This window comes from Panthera onca, chromosome A2 (assembly GCF_046562875.1).
Source record: "Panthera onca isolate mPanOnc1 chromosome A2, mPanOnc1 haplotype 2, whole genome shotgun sequence".
Lineage (NCBI taxonomy): Eukaryota > Metazoa > Chordata > Mammalia > Carnivora > Felidae > Panthera > Panthera onca.
In genome coordinates this window covers 105,160,247-105,176,078 of record NC_138340.1, presented here as the reverse complement: position 1 = coordinate 105,176,078, position 15,832 = coordinate 105,160,247, and the positions used below count along the sequence as shown (strand labels likewise).

The following is a 15,832-nucleotide window of genomic DNA, read 5'->3' as shown; positions in this document are numbered from 1 at the left end:
ACTTTGCACTGGGTGTGGAGCCTGCTTTAGATTTTCTCTCTTTCTCTTCTTCTGCCCCTCCCCTGCTCACATTCATGAGTTTTCTGTCTCTCAAAAGAAAAAAAAAACAAACTTATGCACCTATAACCATGACTGAAAATACATAAGGTAAGCATTGCTTAAACCATGAGAAGAAACAGACTAACTCACAAGTATAGTAACAGATCTTCCCAACAATGGATAGAACAGGAGAAAGAAAAATTAGTAAGGTAGTAGAAGATTTGAACCACAATGACTTCATGTCATTGGCATTTATAAAATTCTCTACCCAAAACTAAACATTCTACCCAAAACCAAACATTCTTTTCATGTACTCACAAACAAACATTACCAAGACAGAGTGCATTGGGCCATAAAACGAGTCTCAAAAGATTGAAAGGGATCTAAGTCATTCAGTGTATGTTAGTGACCACAGTGGAATTAAATTAGAAATCACTAATAGGTTGCTCTCTTGAAAAATCCTCCAAAATTTAGAAATTAAATAATATACTTTTAAATAACATGAGTCAAAGGAAAAAAAAAATCAAAGGAGAAATTAGAAGGTATTTTGAATTGAATGAAAAAGAAAATGTGATGTATCAGAATTGTGTAATGCTACTAAAGCAGTGTGAGGGGGAAATTTATAGCACTATAAAGCCCATATAAGGAAAGAAGAAAGATCTCAAATCAATGGGTTCAGTGTCTACTGTAATAATAATAAAAAAAGAGCAAAATAAAACCAAAATAAGTGGGAAAATAAATAATCATGACCAGAGCAGAGATCAATGAGAATAAGAGCAAGATGGCAGAACAGGAAGACCCAGGCCTTGTCTTCCTACAAAGACAGTAACCTAGCAATATATGGACCAAAATATCTTTATGGGAACTCCAGGAACATCTTCAGAAGTTGCAGTTACACAGGCAGGTGAAAAGTTGAGAACAGCTACATAGAAATGAATGGGAAGAATAATTTAACTTTACTCTCAATTGCCTCACCCTCAAGCCAGCACAGTTCAGCGTCATTGGAGAGAACTCTAGCTCAGGCTGGCATAGTTGGAGCCAGCCTAATTTGCTTGGGGGTCACTGAAAGTAAGAGAAAAAGGGGATAGCTTAATCTTGCACTGGAGGACCTACAGTGGCACAGAGGCTAATGTGACTGGGTGCTATTGGGAAAATGCACCCAGCTCGTGGTTTCTTGGGAGGGAGGGAGAAGAGAGAAGCATTCATCTGGATTTACAGAGGGCTGCCTGAGAAACTGGTTTCTGTATGGCCTGACTTGGATCGCTGACAGGGAATCAGGATACTTTGGATGCCTAGGCATTGCTGAGAACAAAAGGGAGCTGAACTTGCTGTTGCAGCACTATAGAACTTGCAGTATTGTGCAGTCACCAGAGGGAACAAAAGATTATGAGCTCCTGAAAAAGAAACCGGTAAGTCTCTAATTGGGAAATTTTCAAGCCCAGAGAAGTCACATCCCTACCCTTCAAACGTTTTCAAAGGCCCCCAGAATCGTAGCTGGGTTAGCTGACGAAGGTCTTGGGCTGTCCAAAGCCAGCCATAAGGACTGACAGAAGTGCCGTTTTCTCAAATCCAAAAATTGGGAGGAAAAAAAATCACAAGGACACAATGAAACAGAAACATTGTCCAATAAAAGGAACAAAATAAACCTAAAGAAATTGAGATTGATGTATTACCTAAAAACCAATTCAAAATAATTGCCTTCAAGGAGGTAAATGATCTACAAAAGAACACAGAATAACAACAAAGTCAAGAAAATACATGAACAAAATGAAAATATCAACAAAGAAACAAAGTATAAAGAAAAACCAAACAAATTCAATGACTGAATTAAAAAATTCACTAGAGGAATTTAATGTTGAATTTGATTAAACAGAAGAAAAAAAAATCAGTGAACTCAATGACAGATCATTTGATATTATTAAGTCATAGGAGCAAAAAATAATAATAATACAGAAAAGTGAAGAAAACTTAAGGAACTCAAAACCAGCTACTACATGCATATGGAAGTTTGAGAAAGAAGAGAAGGGGAGGGGGAGAATATGTGAGGAAATAATGGCTGAATGTTTTTCAAATATAAGGAAGGAAATGAGCACTTAAGTTCAGGAAGCTCAAAGAAATTCAACCACTATGGATCCAAAGAGGCCCACACCAAAAGACACATTGTAATTAAGCTGTCAAAAGTCAAAGACAAAGAGAAAATCTTGAAATCAGCAAGAGAAAAGCAACTTGTCATGTACAAGGGAGCTCCCATAAGATTATTAGTGTATTTCTTAGTAGAAACCTTTCAGACTGGAAGGGAATGGGATGACATATTCGAAGTGCCCAAAGGGGGAGAAAACCTGCTAACCAAGAATACTAACCTGGTAAAAGTGTCCTTCAAAGATGAAGGAGAAATAAAAACTTTCCCAGGTAAACAAAAGCTGAGGGAGTTCATCACCTTTAGATATGCCCTTTGAGAAATGATAAAGGGAATCCTACAAGTTGAAATGAAAGGATGCTATACAGAAAACATGCAGAGAGCATATGAAAATATACAGCTTGCTGGTAAGGGTAAATATATAAGCAAGTACAGATTACTGCAATACTGTATTGGTGGTAATTAAAGCACTTTTGTTTTTGGATAAAATTTAAAAGACAAAAGCATATAGGGTGCCTGGGTGGCTCATTCGGTTAAGTGTCCGACTTTGGGTCAGGTCATGATCTCATGGTTTGTGAGAATGAGTCCTGCATGGGGCTGTCTGCTGTCAGCTCAGAGCCTGCTTCAAATCCTCTGTCTCCTTCTCTCTCTGCTCCTCCCTCACTCATACTCTCTCTCTCTCTCTCTCTCTCTCTCTCTCTCTCTCAAAAATAAATATCAAAAAGTAAAAAAATAATAAAAGGCAAAAGCATAAAAATAACTATAGGTGCAAAATTATGTTAATAGATACACCATATATAAATATGTGATTTGTGACATCAATATTACAAAGTGGCAGTGGGGTATGTATAATGAGTAATTTTTATATATGTTTGAAGTTGTTATCAGGTTAAAATAGATTGTTATAGCTATAAGATATTTTATATAAGCCCCATGGTAACCATAAAGAAAATATCTACAGAAGATACATGAAAGAAAATGTGACAGGAATCAAAGCATGACAACACACATAAAAGAATATGTGACAGGAATCAAAGCATGTCAGCACACACACACACACACACACACACAAAAGTCAATGAAACACATGTCTTTCATAGCAAGTATTTGTTGAAATGCTTTGGAAAAGTGAAATGTAGAGGCATTTTTCCAGCATAAATTGATTGCTTTAAGACCTTAAGAGGATTTTTAGATACACACCAAAATTGAGAGGAAGGTACAGAAATTTCCCATATACCGCTTGTTCCCACAAATGTACAGCCTCCCCCATTATCAACATCACCCCCACCCAGAGCAGTACATTTGTTACAATTAAGGAACCTACACTGACACATCATCACCTACAGTTCATACTTTACATTGAGGTTCAATCTTGGTATTGTACTTGCTACAAATATACAAATGTGTTTATTTACATAATACAAACGTATAGTAACATGTGTGCATAAGAGTATTTTCACTCCCTAAAAATCATATTCATCACTCTGACCCCAACCCCTAGCAACCATTGATCTTCTTGTCTCTGTAGTTTTGCCTTTTCAGAATGTGGCACAGTTGGAATTATACAGTAGGCAGCCTTTTCAGATTGGCATATTTTACTTAGTAATAAACATTTAAGTTTCCTCTATGTCTTTTCACGGCTTGATAGGTCATTTCTTTTTAGCACTGAATTATATTCCATTGTCTGTACCACAGTTTATTTATCCATTCAGCTCCTGAAGGACATTTTGGTTGCAGCCAACTTTTGGCAATTATGAACAAAGCTGTTATAAGCATCCGTATGTGGATTTTTGTGTGGAAAGAAGTTTCCAGCTCTTTGGGGTAAATACCAAGAAGCATGATGGTTGGATCATATGCTATGAATATGTTTTGTTTTGTAAGAAACTGCCAAGCTGTCTTTCAAAGGGTACTGCTTTGCATTCCCACCAGCAATGTATGAGTGTTGTTGTTACGCCACATGCTCTCCAGCATTTGGTGTTATCAGTGTTTTGAATTTTAACCATTCTAAGAGATTTGTAGTTGTATTTCATTGTTGTTTTAATTTGCATTTCCCTGATGACATATGGAGCATTTTTTCACAGATGCTTATTTAGCATCTGTTTACCATTTTTGGTGAGATGTCCTTAAGGTCATCGGCCACTTAAATTGATTTTAAGATATATCCAATCTTTTCATTAAAAAATTTTTTTAGTGGAAATGTAAAATTCTAAACATGAATGCCTTTTTGCCATTAAATATAATATTAGCCAATTGGATGTACTTTATGGCTATTTTAAATGCATTCTAATATAGTTAGTAGAAAGATACTTACATATTTTAATTTTTATTAATTTTGAAAATATCTACTTTCAGCTACAAAAATTATTATAGTTCACAATTAAACAATATAGTTTTAGGTGCTAAAAATATGAATGTTGTACATAAGCCTGAGGATTTTGGAATTTTTTGCACCTTAATGTATGAATTATATGATGATATTTTGGCCAGGTTTCTTCTGGCAGTTAAAAGCATGTTATTAGAAAGAAAGAGGGAGGTGGGGAGTAAAAGTAGATTTTGTATTTCTCTTTGTTGCTAAAATATAAAGAGCTAACAAGTATTTTATGAAAGTATATAAATAATAGGATATCTGATATCCAATGTGCCTTAATATAGATTGTCTACAAAAGAGAATAGCTTGCTGGTGAGTGAAAGTATAGTTTTTAAATATGTCACAATAAATTGTTAATAGGCAATATTAATTTCTCTTAGTAACTTACATAGAATTGGTCATTTTAATTCATAGTAACTATAGCATTTGCTATCTAATCAATATTTAAACTTTATTTTAACATAAATGATGTTTGGTGATCTAATCTAGCTTTGTCTCTATTTGAAAAATACTGAATAACTTGTGTAACTAGTAGAGTCAGATTTTTCCTCTTAATAGTGGTGCATTCATACTTTCTAGAAAGTGAAAAAGAAATGTAAAATTATTTGGAAGATTCAGATGCTGTTTTGAGAAAAAAAAATTACTTCCTGGATATTAGGTAGTTCATTAGGTAAGTATGTTGCCCTCAAAGTGAAATCTCATGTATGAGAGGAAGTCATTTATTACAGGCTACTACTACCTTTAACTTTGGGAGGATGGGCAATACTTATGTATCTTTACTCTGTAGAAAGGGTTTACATTGTCTTATTTCAGGTCCTGCCTGAGCAACTCATGTCTGTGGTTTCCATTATTCATTATGCCAGAATCAATGTGGCATGGGTGTCATTAGTAGCAAATGAAATGTGAGCTCTATATGTATCACTGTTGAATATTTTTAATTGTTCACTACTTTAGTATGACCCATGATTTTCCAAATGATAGTCCCTTTTTTATGCAAAAATGTGCTCTTTCTTCATTAGTAATACATCTTAAAGTTCTACCTTCATGACATGTAAATACATATAGATCTTTCCCTTTTAAAAATGTCAAATTGAAGTATATTGTATAACATACATCTAGTTAAATGTATAGCTCAATGAACTGTTTAGAAAGTGAACCTTATGTAGCCATTATTCAAATCAAGTTATAGAACTACCTCATATTCCAGAAAATTTTCTTATGTTCCTCTCAGGCATTACCTCTCTCTCTCTGTCCCAAAGTCACTACTCTGCTGGCTTCCACTTCCATGGTTTAATTTGGCCAGTTTAAATTTATATAAATAAGACCACCCAGAGTGCATTCTTTTCTCTGGCTTCTGTCACTCAGCATTATGTCTGCGACTTGTCCATGTTGTTGCACATATGTACAATGAAATTTGATATGTTTACCGCTTTTTGGCTGTTTTGAATAATTCTGTATTTACCTGTCTTGTGTGCATGAATATCATTTTGGGGGTGATGCATAAGGGTAGAATTGCTAACATCATAAGGATGTATATATATTCAGCTCTGTCCAGCTTTAATAGACACTGCCAGATAGTTTTCTAAAATGGTTTTACACGTGTATGAGTAGTAAAAGAGAATTCCGGTTCTATATCAGCCCACCACCACTTTGTGTGGTCAAACTATTTATCCAATATTAAATGTGTAGTAGTATCTTATTGTACTTTGTATTTGTGCCCCTATGACTCATGATTTTGACTACACCTTGATTTTATCAATGATCACTTAAATAAATGTATTCTCATAAATGAAATGCTTGTTCAAATCTTTTGCATATTTTAAAATTTTCCTGCCACTTCCCCATTAATTTGGGGGATTTTTCATATATTATGAATTTGAGTACTTTGCCAGATCAATATATTATAAATATCTTCATCTAGTTTTGTGTCTTCTAAAATTATTAGAATGGAGAAAGAACTGAGGGTATTAGATTATCTGCATCAGTGTTTTTCAAAATTAATTACACATTAGAGACCCATGGAAAGCTTTAAAACCCCTAATGTCCATGCTATACCCAAATGAATTCAGAATTTCTTTGGAACCTAGTAAGTGGTATATTTTAATTGGTGTAGAGAGCATTTAGGCAGAGAAAATCAGTAAAGGAAGGACAATAGGGAACACATTTGGTGCATATTAATTTGAGCTAGACTGTAGGCTTCACAGAATACAAGAATGGTGAGTCTTACTGGAAGTAAAGCTGTACCTTATAGAATTTTGAGTCCAGAATAAAGATTTAGATTAAGAATCAACAAATAGTGAGGTATAACAAGTTTTTTGAGGAAATTAATGTGATTTGTCAACACATCAGGAGAATTAAAGTGGCAGTGGGGTAGGGCTAGATTGGAAGTGGGGGAAGCAAGAGCATAATTTTAAACCAATACCTGTGGTCTGGCTTCTGTAACTGCTATTCATCAGAAACTACATGGTGAATTTTATGTGTATGGGATTTTACAGGCAAGAGGATATAAAGCTATCATATTTTGAGAGGAATCTGAAACTCTCCAGAAGCTAAAGATAACTAGATTAGAGAAGGAAATTAGTTAATGGTTATTACACTTTGCTACTCAAGAGTTACTGAACATCCAAACCCTGTTTGTGGTAGTTGACGTGGAAAAGAGATGACTGATGGTAAAAATATTTGTGGGTGGACTAAGGTGTTGTTAGAGGGCGGGTAGAGGTGTGTGTGTGGGGGGGGGGGCGTGTAGAGAGAGAATGAAAGAGAGACAGAGAGAGGGAGAGGTGGTGGCTGACAAGAGAAAAAGGGAGAGAGAGGAGTGGGGAAAGGATATAAAAATATAACTTGAACTAAAAGGGGAGAGAATGAAAAGAATGGACATGTGGTTAAGAGGAAAATGATCAAGATGAATGAGGTATGGAAAAGGTATTAATTTAAGCATTTAAACCTCGACTTTGACAATTAGATATATAGAAATAAATTTCTAAATTAGATACATAGAAATAAATGTCTATTTTTTTTTTAAGTTATGAGAAAGAAAAGTCAATCATCAATCCAGGCTCTTTATGTTTTTCCCATAAGCATTCAATGGGTATGGGTATGACAGGGAGAAGACCAATTTTCATCCTAGTCATTTGTTCTTTTCTAATAAAAATACATCCTTTTATTTTCTACTTGGTTGTCTACATACTAAATAAATTTTAAAATATGTATTGAGGGGTGCCTGGGTGGCTCAGTCAGTTAAGTGTCCGTCTTTGGCTCAGGTCATGATCTCACAGTTGGTGAGTTTGAGTCCCACATCGGGCTCTGTGCTGACAGCTCAGAGCCTGGAACCTGCTTCAAATTCTGTGTCTCCTTCTCTCTCTGCCCCTCCCCTGCTCATGCCCTCTGTCTGTCTGTCTGTCTGTCTCTCTCTCTCTCTCTCTCTCTGTTACACACACACACACACACACACACACACACACACACACAAATAAACATTAAAAATTGTTTAAAAATAAAAAAATATGTATTGAAAACAGAATAATATTCTTTAACCGTATATTTCAAACAAATAATCATTCTAAATGATAAAAACATGTACTTAGAAGTTGCGATTTAGACACAACTGTTGAAAGAACTTAAGAATTCATTATAATCATGAAGGGATAAATTTTTAAAACTCCAGTTTTCTAACGTAAAAGTAGGAAAGAATTATTGCACAAGGATCTGACAGATGAGCTAAATCTTATCACTGCTTCACAGATAAGGCTAGGGTGAATGAAACACTAAGTGGTTAATGAGAAAAAAATTGGCGGAGTCCTACATTCAACCATATAACATATGTGTAGGGTCAGACTGATGACATTAAGTGCCATTGGGTTAAATAAGAAAACAGTGAGAGAAATTGTAGGTTTAGTTTTTGGCAGATTAGGTTCATAGGGGAAAAGCACATTCAATTTATACCAATAAAATAAATTGAGGGTTGCTTAAGAGTAGTCTCTGCAAATGGTTATCATTTCAAACAGAGTGAGTCATCATAGAGTCTATCTGTGCTATCATTATCTTGCCACTTGATAGATTGATTTCTACAGCTCCAGTAAGCGCATCAGCTTTTCATGATAAAATTAAATTTTGCCCTCAACATTTAGCAATCTGATAACCTCCATAGAGCTAAATATATTAAGTAGCAGCTTAGTTTTCTTTTTTTCTCTACTCCACCCCCCCCCCCTTTTTTTTTTACTTGTTATACCTTCAGAAATTGGTTAGGCATTATTAAAATCAATGGAGTTGGTAAATTCTAATCTGTCTCCTATTGTTGGTTATTTTTTTTCTAGCAGATCTCAGTAACCTAGAAGCAAACTCAAGGATGATAGATACCTGTTGGGATTTTGGCAGAGGTATGGGAGGAAAAGCCAAGGACTGCAAGGAAAGATACTGATGAGATTATTTGAAATAATAGGTAATGGAATCTGAGCTAGACGGAGGGGGTAATCAAGTAGGATGAGGCCACCAAGCAGGAAAAATTTAGAGGGCATAGCCATCTCAGATATGTTATAGAACACTGAGTGGGAATGATTCAAGCAAGAGAATGAAAATCTGTTATTTATACTTAGAGTGGAATGTCTTTTAAAGAGGAGATGCTCAATAAATATTCCTTCTGTTGCCTTTTATTTCCTCCTCATTCTAAGGATAAAGAGAATTTGATGTGTGATATTATCTAACTTCTTTGATTTATAAAAATAGAAAATTTTATTCTTTGAAATGATTCCCGATGTTAAACAAAAATAGAGATGCAATGACTATTGGATGTTAGGAAATGAGTATAAAAAAAAGGAAGCTACTTTTAAATGACTAAGAAATATTATTTTTACTTTACTATTCATTTTAAAGTCTCCTTTACTGTAACAATTATAGTGTTCATATCTTTTGCAAGGTACTGATTAGTCACAGTTGGAATTAGAACATATGAAGTACTAAACTACTCTAAAAGAAATTATATCACGCTATTAGCCATTTTCAAATTCCATGTATATTAAATAACCTAAGGTGTTAAATTATAGATATTCAAATTACCTTTGTTACCTTTTTATGGAAAACTTGCTTAAAGATAGTATAAAAATCTACATAATATACAAGTGAATAAAAACATGTGTTACAGTAAATCAACTATGATGCCAACTCTTACTGTTTGACAAATTCTCTTTTGGAAGCTTTCATTATAAAAGTAATAATAAGAGTCTAATCTATAATTATAACTGCTTTTACATGACAAGATAAAAACATTTAAATGCAAACATTAATTTGTGATGAATTATATTGCCTGATAGGATGCAGTGAAACCTTTGTCCAAATCTATAGGGAGTTTGTTAAAAATGACTTCAGCTTACTTTTGGTGTCTTTATTTCCCCTTACCTACTCATCATGAGGTTGCTCTCATTTTAATAAAGGAGAGGGAGGGGCAAATATTAAACCAATAGATGTGAAGAGAGATTTGCTTTACCATTTTATGTCTATTGTTGAAAAGTACATCAAATTTATACATGAGTTTTGGTGGATATAAAAAGATTGAAATTTGTGGCAAAGCAAAATGTGCTCAAACTTAGATGGAGTGAGTGAAATTAAAGCCTATAGAAATATAGGATTCTTAGTAATTACTATGCTTTTTGACCTTCAGCTTTGCTTATAAAATAAATAAATGGCTCCTACCCTCAAGAAGCTTACCATTTAGAAGAATAGACAAGCAAATGTGTGTACAACAAGTAAAATGATGTTCAAGATATATGATTGACTGGGTGAGGAAGCAGCAAAAGGAAGACAATACTTCACTGGAAACTAGGTGGGCAAGCTGGATTTAATCTGTTTGGTTTGATATATTTATACAAATACAGATTGACAATTGTACAATCTGACAAATACAATTTGTCAATACAGATTGACAAATAAAGATTGTCAAAATCTTAACGAGTACCGTGACTTGTAATTCTTCAGTAACCACCACGAAACCTCATTCTTTGAGGATGTGATTTCTGATGCTGAATATGTATTGGTCCCTTGTCAGGATATAATGACTCTTCACAGAGCTGTAATCATGGACTAACTATTTCCCCTTATTTATTGATTAACAAGATTTTTTTTTTTACAAGTGATACTGTTACTAACTAAATAGATTTCCGACGATGTAAATGGTTGTGTATTCCCAGAAAAAATAATGAAAAAACCTATTGCAGCTGCAATCTACTTATCTTCCTAAAGAAACCCATGCATGACAACGTTAGTTTAAGATTAAGACTATCAATGTGTGATTTAATACAAATATCTCAGGAATTTTAGTGATTTTAGGAGTCTATTATTATCTTTGAAAAGAACATGATGACTCTATGAAAAGACAAAAAAAGCACCTTGATTTAGTAAACATGTTCTGGGACAGCTTCTAGGTTGTGCGGTACTGCTGGGTGATGAGCTTGATAAAGAAGCTGGTTTGTGTTGGGAGTACAATCTATACCACTGGCAGTATGGATTGGAGAAGCTAGAGATCTGGAGAGGAACTGGATGCATGTTGGGTTGCACAGAGCAGCATTTTTTTTTTTTTTTTTGAATTTAATGTGGGAGCTATTCAACATTGAAAAGTTGTAGTTTAAAATATTTTTAAGCCAAGAAATGAGCTTCAATAAATTCTTTAAGATTTGATTGAAAAATCAAGCATATCTATCTATATCTATATCTATATCTATATCTATATCTATATCTATATATCTATATCTATCTCTCTTTTCATCAGAAGACTGAAACTTGAACTTACAGAAGTACACTTAAATATGCAAGGATTCATAGAAACATTCAATACCTTGAAACGTGATAGCTTAAAAGAAATATGTAAAAAAATTCTATATAATTAAGTTCAAACTTTAAAAACGCTGACAATGGAATCTCTGGTTAATGTCTGGTACCAGAAATTCTTCACTGAAGAAGCAAAGCTAGAGGAAGGTAATTAATCTTCAAGAGGGAAAGTGTTATAATAGCAATTGTCCTTTTTGAGACATATAACTGAATTTTGAGAATCATAGAATCATAGAATCATCTACTTTTAAAGGTGAAAACAAAGAACGTGTGAATTTATGACATTTCCTTAGCATAATTTTATTTTTTTAAAGAAGAGTCTCAAACTATTAATCTAGGTGAGAAATCTATAATAACTGATCAAAATCTGTCTTGAGGCAAGCTGACTAAATAGCTTATGATCCCACAGTTAGTGACAAGGAGTTTTAATGGTTTTTATCAACAGCGACTTCATGAGTATATTCTTTTCACATTCATTTCCTTTTGATGTTGCCACCTTAAAATATTTTTTTTTTTGATGAATTATACAAAGTTTACAGCATTACTTTGAGTCACAGGGCTCGTATGCCCTTCAGTGATAAATTTACAACGAAAGTCCTTCTCTCCCAGGAGGAATGGGGGGAAGGAAGGTTTCATTCACTATTCAGCACAGTACCCAGGGCAAGGAACTATGATGTGCGATAGATTTACATTGCTAAATAAAATAGAAAGTTTTCTTGCAGTTTGGTGTTTTCCATCTATTGAATAAACAATGGTCAGGAATAAGACAGGGATGTCCATTCTCGCCACTGTTATTCAACACAGTGTTGGAAGTCCTAGCCACAGCAATCAGACAACATAAAGAAATAAAAGGTATACAAACTGGCAAGAAAGACGTCAAACTTTATTTGCAGATTACATGATACTGTATACAGAAAACCCCAAAGACCCCACCCAAAAAATTAATCTTTTTTTTTTTTTTTTTTAACAAATAGTGCTGTGTCTGTGAATGAACAGTGTTCAGGATGTAGAACAGCAGGAGACTTATTTAGAGAGGATGTTATTGGAGGGCCTTCTTGGGAAGGTGACTTAAGCTGAGATCTGGAAGATCTGATGGAGAAATCACTAGGTGAAAACAACTGCATATGGCTTAAATGAATCCGTATAAGGAAGAGGAATGACATTGTCTACAGTGCCACCCTTGCAGATCAGTCAGTTAAGAACCATGACACATAGTTATTAGGTTTGATAACAAAAAGTTACCAAGTTGTTTTGGCAAAAGCAGTTTCCAATGAGTAGAAGAGAACAAAATTCAGATTTCTCAGAATTGAGTAATGAATGAAGGTTGATAGTAGGGAAAGGAAAGCCATGAACACAGCAAATACCAAAAACAATTTATTTAGCCAATTTCATGTTGTTGGATGATTGAAATACTTGACAACCCCAATTGTAAGTTAATAACAATATTACATTGTAAATTATTATAAGGGAGTATTACACAACCATTAAAAGTGATGAGTTTTGGGATGAGCACTGGGTGTTGTATGGAAACCAATTTGACAATAAATTTCATATATTGAAAGGAAAATAAATAAAAGTGATGTGAGAATAATATTTAATGATATATGAAAAAGCTCACTAACTTATAAATTGAAAAGTAGGAGATAATATTGGATATACAAAAAATTGGATATATAAAAAATATATGTGATGATAACACATCTCCCTATGAATATATATAAATAGATGTGTCAATATTGGTTGTAATAATAATATATTATGTCAATACATGTTTATATATATAAATATAACTGCAAGAGTTTATATTCATTGAATATAAACAGGAGTTACATAAATATAAACAGGTGTTATCTCTGTGTGATAGTTTCATTTACATTAATATTTTTACAATAAATTACTTTTCTAATAACAATTTAAAAATCACACATTGTAAATAAAGTATAATAAGCTCTAAAATTACATAGACTTGGGTTCAAATCTATGTCCTGCTATTCACTAACTTCTCTCCAACTGGAATTATAATAGATTCCTTATAAGGTGTGTAAGAAGATCATGTTGACAATGTATGAAAACTTTAACACTTTAAAACATAATTATACTTTCAATAATTTATTGCTACAGACTGAATGTTTGTGTCTCTCTCAAATTCATATGCTGAAACCTAATCCCCAGTGTGATGGTATTTGAGTGTGGGGTTTTGGGAAGGTAATTAAGTCACGAGGGTAGAACCCTCATGAATTAGATAAGTGCCTTCAGAAAATTCCTGGCCCATTGTACTATATGAGGACCCAGCAAGAATATGAGTTTCTGTGTAGGAAGTAGGATCTCACTAGACACCAGATCTTCTGGCATCTTGATCTTGGACTTCACAGCCTCCAGAACTATGGGAAATATTTTTTTTTTTTGTTTGTAAGTCACTTGGACTTTGGTATATAATATTTATTTTTATTTTATATATATTATCATATATAAATATATTTTTAATTATACTTATAAGAGATATATATTCAGTTCAGTATATAAACAGAACAACAATGCAATAAACTAGGGAAAGGCAATAGAATTTTTAGTGAATAGAATTATTGGTTAAGCTAGTGGGTATAATATATAACATTAGTGAGTCTGTATTGCCTTATATTTTTAGAATAAAAATAGTAATTTTTGTTAAGAGCAAATCTTTGTTATCCAGAATATATATCCTTTGAAAATTTTCTGTGTTAAGTATTTCCAGAAGATATCCTGTCATCATTGACAACATGCTTATGTATCCTATAGAAACCAGATGTGATCCATTGAGATGTTCAAGGGATAGTTGTGCTTCCGGAATTCGTAGAATAGAAGAACTCTAAAAGGTTAATGCAGTACAATGTAGACAGCACTTCTAAATTGGGACCACAAAAAAATGAAAAGTGGTTTTCTTATATGACCTTATAAAAGCAGAGCCAGATCATTCAGTTTTTAAGATTAGGTTGGAAGATAAACCAACTCTTTTTCTTCTCATGAATACGCTTGTGTAGGTTTTGTAGTAAAATTTATTCCTTTCTTAAAAGTAATGGCAAAAAGGAAATAAAGGTTTCTATACCTAGGGCTAATACAAAATTGCAACTCAGATGAAATTTCTCTTTCATGTACCCTCTAATATAAATCCAGGTTCATAAATTTCAGCTTTTTGTTTTGGCATTCTATAAAAATGATCATTCAAGTTGAGTTTAGTAAATGTCTATTTATTTACATAAAAAGCTGTACATACCAGACATGTGCATTAATTATCTTTTATTATAATATTTATTACTGTCCAACAATTATGATATCTGGATACACAGAGGAACATGTTGACAGACACAGTCCCTACCCTTAAGGTAGTTGTAGTTTATGATAACATGGATGAGAAGAGCCACATAAAGAGTATTGGGGAAAATAATGCCAACATCTAATAAGAAACTTAAAAATAATAAACTGATATTTTGGTGCATTTTGGAAAAAATCAGCAAAATAATTACAGGTGTATATTTAAATAGGTTTAAAAAATTGTTACTTATGTTCCTGGGGAGAAATTAAAGGAAAATATAAGACCATAGTGATAACTTGAATAGTGAAAGGAAATAAATCAGAGAGAGCCAAGGGGTAGATACGCTTGATATCAGAGAGATTTCTGGCAGTACAGTGATGAGTTTTATCCATCAGGAATATAATTAGATTACATATCAACTATGAAAATACAGTTATATGATGAAGTCATTAGTAAGCAATAATAGCTTCATAACAGGACTGGTAAGATGGCAGGAAGCAATATGGACAAAGTATCTGGTATTATTTAAAAGATATTTCTTTTATGTCAGACAATTCTAGTACTGGTTTGCCTACTTATTGTAACTTAATCTCTAAGCTTACATTTTCTTTTCTGTAAAATACAGATAGTAAACCCTTTCTGTTATGCCAGCAGTAATGGCTTATGGTTTTGGATTGACCATCAAGTTCACGAGACAAATATCTTTTAACCAGCACCAATATTTTTTTCCTTTGGATTTAAGGAAGGGAGAGGAAGGAAATAGCACAGCACACAAAGCAACACCATAGCATAGACCATGTATTCTGCATTCTGCATTCTGCATGATATGCCAGTCATTCCATACTTGGGACAATGTAATCATGAGATAAGATGCTAGACAACCTAGGTTTAGGGGAGTAATCAGCACTGCAATCCCTTTCGCTTTTTTCCTAATTAGGCAAGCAGTTGCCTCAGGTGCTCATAATTGACCCCAATCTTCAAAAAAGTTGCTTTTTATCAATATAGATTATTCATTATTTGCTCTGGACAATAAAACAAGTACTTCGTTTGATACATAGTTCTTGGCTGGATTCTCACCTTCTATCTGGTGTCCTATTTTTGTATTAATTTTGTGAACTCTATTACTAGGAGACTTGCCCAAGGGTCACATTCTCAGGCACCCCTAAAGATAAAGCCACAGATA

At 33.6% G+C, this 15,832-nt stretch overlaps 1 long non-coding RNA gene across 4 annotated transcripts in view; it reads left to right on the top strand.

Annotated features, from left to right (window-relative positions):
• LOC132679222 (uncharacterized) overlaps positions 1-10,606 on the top strand; it is a 96,719-nt gene extending 86,113 nt beyond the window's left edge. The window contains exons 4-6 of one of the 4 annotated variants that reach the window (XR_013553581.2): positions 5,124-5,214; positions 8,861-8,982; positions 10,198-10,606. This is a non-coding gene — a long non-coding RNA (uncharacterized LOC132679222). Of the gene's footprint in view, positions 1-5,123; positions 5,215-8,857; positions 8,983-10,197 lie in introns of all 4 variants that reach the window. The other 3 variants (XR_009610018.2, XR_009610017.3, XR_009610016.2) reach the window with 3 other exon arrangements.
• Positions 10,607-15,832: the final 5,226 nt, after the last annotated feature.